The following is a 6675-nucleotide window of genomic DNA, read 5'->3' on the forward strand; positions in this document are numbered from 1 at the left end:
TTGACACATCTTATCCAATTGGCTATACCTATATATTAATATCCTGCACTCCTTTTTAAACAAATCTTACCTTTAAACCATCTTAGCTATCAAGTAAAAGAATGTGTATCAAATCCGTTTTTCTCTTGTTGTTTTACAACTACCATTTCTCTTCATAATCTTTGTTTCGTATGATCAAGCAGTTCTTACCAAAAATTTTCTAACTTATCTATTGCATCTTTCACGTCATGAAATTAATAAAACCTGTGTTGTATGTTGAGAGTTTTCCACTTTCTCTTTCGAAAATCATTTTTTATCCACTATCATTTTTCTTGGATCCGTAATATCAATTAATTTACATAGCAATGAGGAGAAGTAGCATGTTGTTCCATCCTGAGCATGTATGACGTTCAAAATCTTTCTACTTTTCTAATTCTTATTCTTATTTCATCATTAAGCTGGCTGGACACAATTTTCCATTTTCCTTTATATTTCATCTATATCGCTGTTCCCTTTCAAAACGCCATTCCGAGTTTGTAATCATTACGCTCTGAAATCGATTTTTAAATTTATTACACCAACCACATTTCCAATGCAACTCAACACAATTGAAAATTGAATCTTACTGAATAAGGGCATTGCATTATTAATATCTATACATGGAAAAAAATATTTTGAACTTTTAAATTTTAACATGCATGGGAAGAGAATGTGTTGAGCTTCTAAGCGCAGTTTAGTGTCTAAATAAATGGTGGAAGAGAGAAAAGAAGCAGGAAACTGAACTATTTGATGACGTCTTTGGATTTTTGTGATTTTTTGTTATTCTGTAAACGGCAATTCCTTTCCCGTCCATAATGTAAATTTCACTCGTTTAAAAGAATAAACAAAAAGCATTTGTATCGCTGGGCGATTTTTGAACATGCCAATAAATTAAGGTTGCATCCCCGTATTTCCGCATGGGAGAATATGCTACTTTGCTACTTTTTGCATAGACTGTGTTACGGCGTTCATGTAAAGTTGTAGTAAGATTAGACGATATTTTTTCGGCCATTTTTTTTCAATATTCCAATTAGGTGTTGTATGCCCTGCCACAAATTTGTTTAAAACCGCACTTTTTTAAATTTTGTCTCATGTCATTCAAATCAGACATGATTGGTTTGCTTGACTATACTTTCCAATATTCTAATAGGAAAATCTTGTATGGGAGCTTTTATTTTCAAAATGTTGTGTAAGAAGAATCATCCTCATCTAAATTCATCCGGACCGAGCTTTATTGCTATGGCCGTATAATTTTTTTGGTGATACAGACAGAAGGTTCTTTGGTCATCCCCATGTGTTTTGCACATGCTCACATGAATCTTTGCCACACTATGAATAATAAGAAGCATTTTTACCATGTTTCAATCGAATTGGTGGCCATATGTTTTTTTCAATAATTTTGCGATGTTTGATGAATGGGGAGTGACAACTATTTGGTCCTCGCTTGTAGAACTAAAATTTTGAAACTCATTGTGTTAGGTGAAAAAATTGGAGTTGATTTCTACGACGTTTGTACTCCGAACAGAATATGTCATGACGAACAGATATACCAAACTGGGACATTTATACTTCACCACATATTGTATAGAGAGTTTTAAGAAAATTATACGCAATATTTAGATAAAAGAATATTATATACTTTTCGACGGCTGGCTGTATGGAAGCCCTCTTTTATTGGAACGTTGTGGCCGAAATTCATTCTTCTGCACAATATAAAAAAGCATGTGTGCTAAATTTCGGCCAGATCTGTGTTTTATATTCTTAGGAGAATAGTACAGATTTTTTATGGAGGGTTGTATGTGAGCTTCCCTTTCTTCCCCACCGGAGTAGCTGACGTTTCAGATTCTTTTAAAGAAATGAAAAAGATTGATACATCACAAATTTCAATCAAATTGATGGTTCTTTGTACTTTTTAGTAATTATTAAAGGTTTGTTAGGCGCTCTCCACTCCCTCCTGCATGCGGGATTGTATGGGAGCTCCCCTTTTTACCTCGCGGAGTGGATGAAGCTTTGAATACTTTTGCCAAATGTCAAAATGAACATGTTTGCCAAATTTTAGAAAAACTGGAATTCATTTACAATTTTAAGCGATTATCTCTTTCGGGGGGGGGGGGGAGTTTATATGGTAGCCCCCCTTTGTTCTTCATTGAGGAGTCTGAAATTTTACCAGTATTAGTTTTAAGTAATGAAACGTCTATGCACCAAATTTCAACCAAATCGGGCATCATTTGTATTTTTTAATGAATAGTCGCAAATTGGGGTTGTATCATACACCTACATAGCAAGTTTGGTGCTAATCGGTTCAGTGGAAACCCCATTGAAGCGCGTGCATAGGCATATATATATATATATATATATATATATATATATATATATATATATATATATATATATATATATATATATATATATATATATATATATATATATATATATATATATATATATATATATATATATATATATATATATATATATATATATATATATATATATATATATATATATATATATATATATATATACATATATATATATATATATATATATATATATATATATATATATTTTTATATTTATATATCTAATGTTGAAATTGATTATAATTTACAAAATCATACTTCCTTTACTTGCTTCAGCCTTACTAACATTTCATCATCAATAATCATTTGTGTTGTTTTCGCGATTCTGATCAATTGCTATGTATACTAATGGTGAATGTGAAGGTGGACTACCATCCACCACCCGTAACTCTCATTGTCCTGCGCCAAGAGTATGGAATTGCCAGTGTCCTTTTATACCTTTCGCTAAAGTGAACCAACCGAGATTCGGAAGTGGAAACGATAGGAATCATATTCTTTAAGTCAATGCAGATTATGCTATACACTTATGACAGATATTATTGATTTGCGGCTCACATACGTCGCAGGAACTTGCAAACAAATTGGACAGGCGGCCGAGACCCTCGGGTTTACGATAAACGAGACTTAAACCAAAACGATGGTGGAACCATCAGCGGCTCTGATAAATTCGTTCAAACCTTTTGGGTCAAAAGAGTCTTGGGCACTAATATACTAGCAGCCATATGGTCATCTGGCCTGTGAAACTTCTCCGCTCAAACTATTTTTCGTAAAGGGCTGGAGCTAGAAGCGAAGAAGACCTAAATTTAAAATGGAGTGAATGCATCAAACAGAACGGTCGGAATTATTGAATGACCGGTTCCGGTGGCTCCTGCAGCAGAAGAAGCCCCTATTTCTCTTCAAATCTAAAATTATGAATATGACCATCTTGTCTTCATATAGCATATGAATATGACCAGCTTCTTCATATAATAATAAGAAATGATTTAAACGATGTACAATAGACCCTTCTGGATTTCCGAACAAACATTTTCTAATGATTGTTAACAACATTCCGTGTGATCTGATATCAAACATTGCAAAACTTAATGAAATAATATGAATAAACGATTCTTATTTCAGACCATCTTACTCTGCGATGAGCTCAGTTTATTGCTAGATTCGATTTGATGCTTAACGGTGCTGTTTTAGGCGACGGACTCTCCTTTCTGTTGTTTAATATAGGTCTAGAAGCTGTAACGAGAAGCACGGACTTTGACATGCGGACACAACTTTTACCCGTTCTAGCCTATTTCTTGGCTTCGTGGATGACACCTACATTGTAGAAGCGCGAGGCTTAAACCCGACTGAAACATGAAGTCTCTTGGATTTGATTGATGATCAATGTGGCTAAAATAAAATACCTAAGGGTTCTGTCCGCTGTTGCTTGCTGGGTGCTTTGTCCGCGATAGAGACAGCCTGGGATGGAGTGTATGGATCGACGACGATGATCTAGAGTTAGTTCATGAGTTCTGCTACCTTGTTACTGCATACATCGCACACTGACACGTCCGGTAGTCTACTATGACCATAAGACTTAGATACTACCCCTTTTTTATAGCAAAATAATATCAAACTGATCAAAATTATATCAAACAAAATAATCAACTAATATATCAAGCAAAATAATATCAAATTGAAAATCCTTCGACACGTGGATTTATAGACGAGACGCAAAATGTTGTTGTGATAAAACGTAAGGGAAAATATAGCAGTAAATAGGGAAAATATAGCAGTAAATAGGGAAAATAATGTGGTGGAATTTGCTAAATTATATTGGGTTACAGGCAAAGAAGGAAGAAGCAACTATTGTGGGTGTTCAAACGGAAGGTTTTATAAAAGTAAAGCCAGTATCGTGTGTGAACATTCGCCAGAGCGAATTGAACATTTCTTTTCTTTACGGGAATGTAGGGAAATGAATATGGTGGTTAATAGAAAGGATTTTAAGAGAATTTTGAAAGACTGCATGGAAAATTAGGACAAGAGAAGGTATAGTTTGTTGATTTTACAATTAACAATTCGATAGAGGAGTCGAATTTTGGAAGAATATTTTAAGCAACGGGTTGTTCCAAATACGATGTGTAGAGACGAATGAATTGATTATAAAATCTCATTGTTAATGTCATATACTATTTTGGAAAAAATGTGTAATAACTTCTATGGTAAACATGATTGATTCAATGAGAAACATGGAGAGGAGTAGAATAAGGTAAGGTATAGCAATGTGTCTGGCCGATTGGTAGAAATATGGTGAGAAGAAAGATAAGTGTTACAAGATAAGATTAAGATTAAGAAAGTTGATAATTCTCATGGTATGTTGCACGTCAAATCACTGAATGACGAGGAAAGTAATAACCTTTGAAAGACATCGTGGATGTTCCCGGTTCTTAAGAATGGATAAAAAAGTATGTATATGAATTACCGCGGCATCTGTTTGTTTTGTGTCTGCAGAAAGATGTTTTAGCTTCTGATTGCGAAATACGTTTTGCAGAGCTGCCAGTACACAAACTCTACTGAACAGCATGAAATCATACAATCCTTGCATCTCGAAGCGGACGGTTGTATCCGGTGTATTTCACTGTAAGGCATATGACTCTAGATAGTCGAACCTATAAAGAAGTGGTCAACCTTTGAATCGTATAGACTGACTATCGTTCGGCATTGGACTCGGCCAACAACGCCTTACTCCTGGTAAAAACTACTATAAACGAAGTCAATGCAGAAATTGTGCTGAATAGTTTTGATACTGATGAATGTATTTCGTTCGATTTTGGAGTGTCTGTCTGGTTTTTAATTGTTTTTGTTGAGATTATTTTAATTTTATCATTTCTAAGGCTCTGCGTGCAAGGCTTTGCCTTGAGGATTTTGATAAGTTTTCCTGCGTACGGGGGAGGCTTCGTCGAAATTTGTACCCGTTACCAGCGTATGTTTGTGCCGCACAAAAAAAGCATGTAAATAAGCTAGTTCGTAATAAAATTTGCTATTACATATATCAGTTTCAAACCAAACTGTGGGTCAGTATTCAACACAAGTTCACTTTTGAAGCTTTTCGGCATGCTAAAAAGAAATGTTTAATTCTTCAAGTTTACAATGTTTCTATGTTCAAATTTTCACGTTTCACATTGTCGTTTGAAATATGAACAGCTGCTTTCGAAAACATATGCTCCTAATGGTTTTTAGAAAAGATAATAAAATGTCCGAACGTTGTGATATTTATACTATATGATATATGAGTATGAGATATGAAGATTTATACTATATGGTATATGAGCTAAACCATTTTGCAAATGTCTAGATTCTAAGGCTGATCTGAAGTAGGATGTATTGCAATATACCTGTACTTAAGTGGCCATTTTTCAAACGAATGAAGACCAAAACAGAAAGTTGATTAGAACAATATTTCTTCACAATTAAAAAAACAATTGACGTTTGGCCAGAAGATACTCATAATAAGAGTATTATCGTTTCTATAAGAATTTATTACCGATTTTCTTGTCGCAAGTTTTCATACTTACATTACGTTTCATGAAATCGACATCATTTACAAATATAGGATATATATGGCATTTGGGATAGATATTATTTGTATGAAGCTTGTAGCGAATTATTCACCTATACATAAACCATGCATCATGCTACATACCATTCGATGTATATAATTCACGGCAGGTTTTAGGTATATTTATAGATTTTTTGTTTGATTTTGTTATTGTCATCAATTACATCGATCAATTAAAGCCGTTTGCTTATTTCGCTTTGGAAAGGTATCGATATGTGAACATAACTTTCATATGGTTTAAATGTATCTATACAGAATATTTTAATTCTTCTCATATAACTTTTCGCAACTAGCAATATTACCAATTGTAACCAAAACTGTAATTGAACACTGAATTGTTGAATAAGGGCTTAAACATATATGATTACATGGAATACTGCAAAAAACCTAATAACTGACAGAAATTTGGTTACATTTAATGTAACATATGTTTCTATAAAGATATAACATTTGTATGTTCTTAAAGAAGGTATATATATATATATATATATATATATATATATATATATATATATATATATATATATATATATATATATATACATATATATATATATATATATATATATATATATATATACATATATATATATATATATATATATATATATATATATATATATATACATATATATATATATATATATATATATATATATATATATATATATATATATATATATATATATATATATATAT

The sequence above is a fragment of the Anopheles nili genome (genome assembly GCF_943737925.1).
Source record: "Anopheles nili chromosome X unlocalized genomic scaffold, idAnoNiliSN_F5_01 X_unloc_14, whole genome shotgun sequence".
Classification (NCBI taxonomy): Eukaryota; Metazoa; Arthropoda; class Insecta; order Diptera; family Culicidae; genus Anopheles; species Anopheles nili.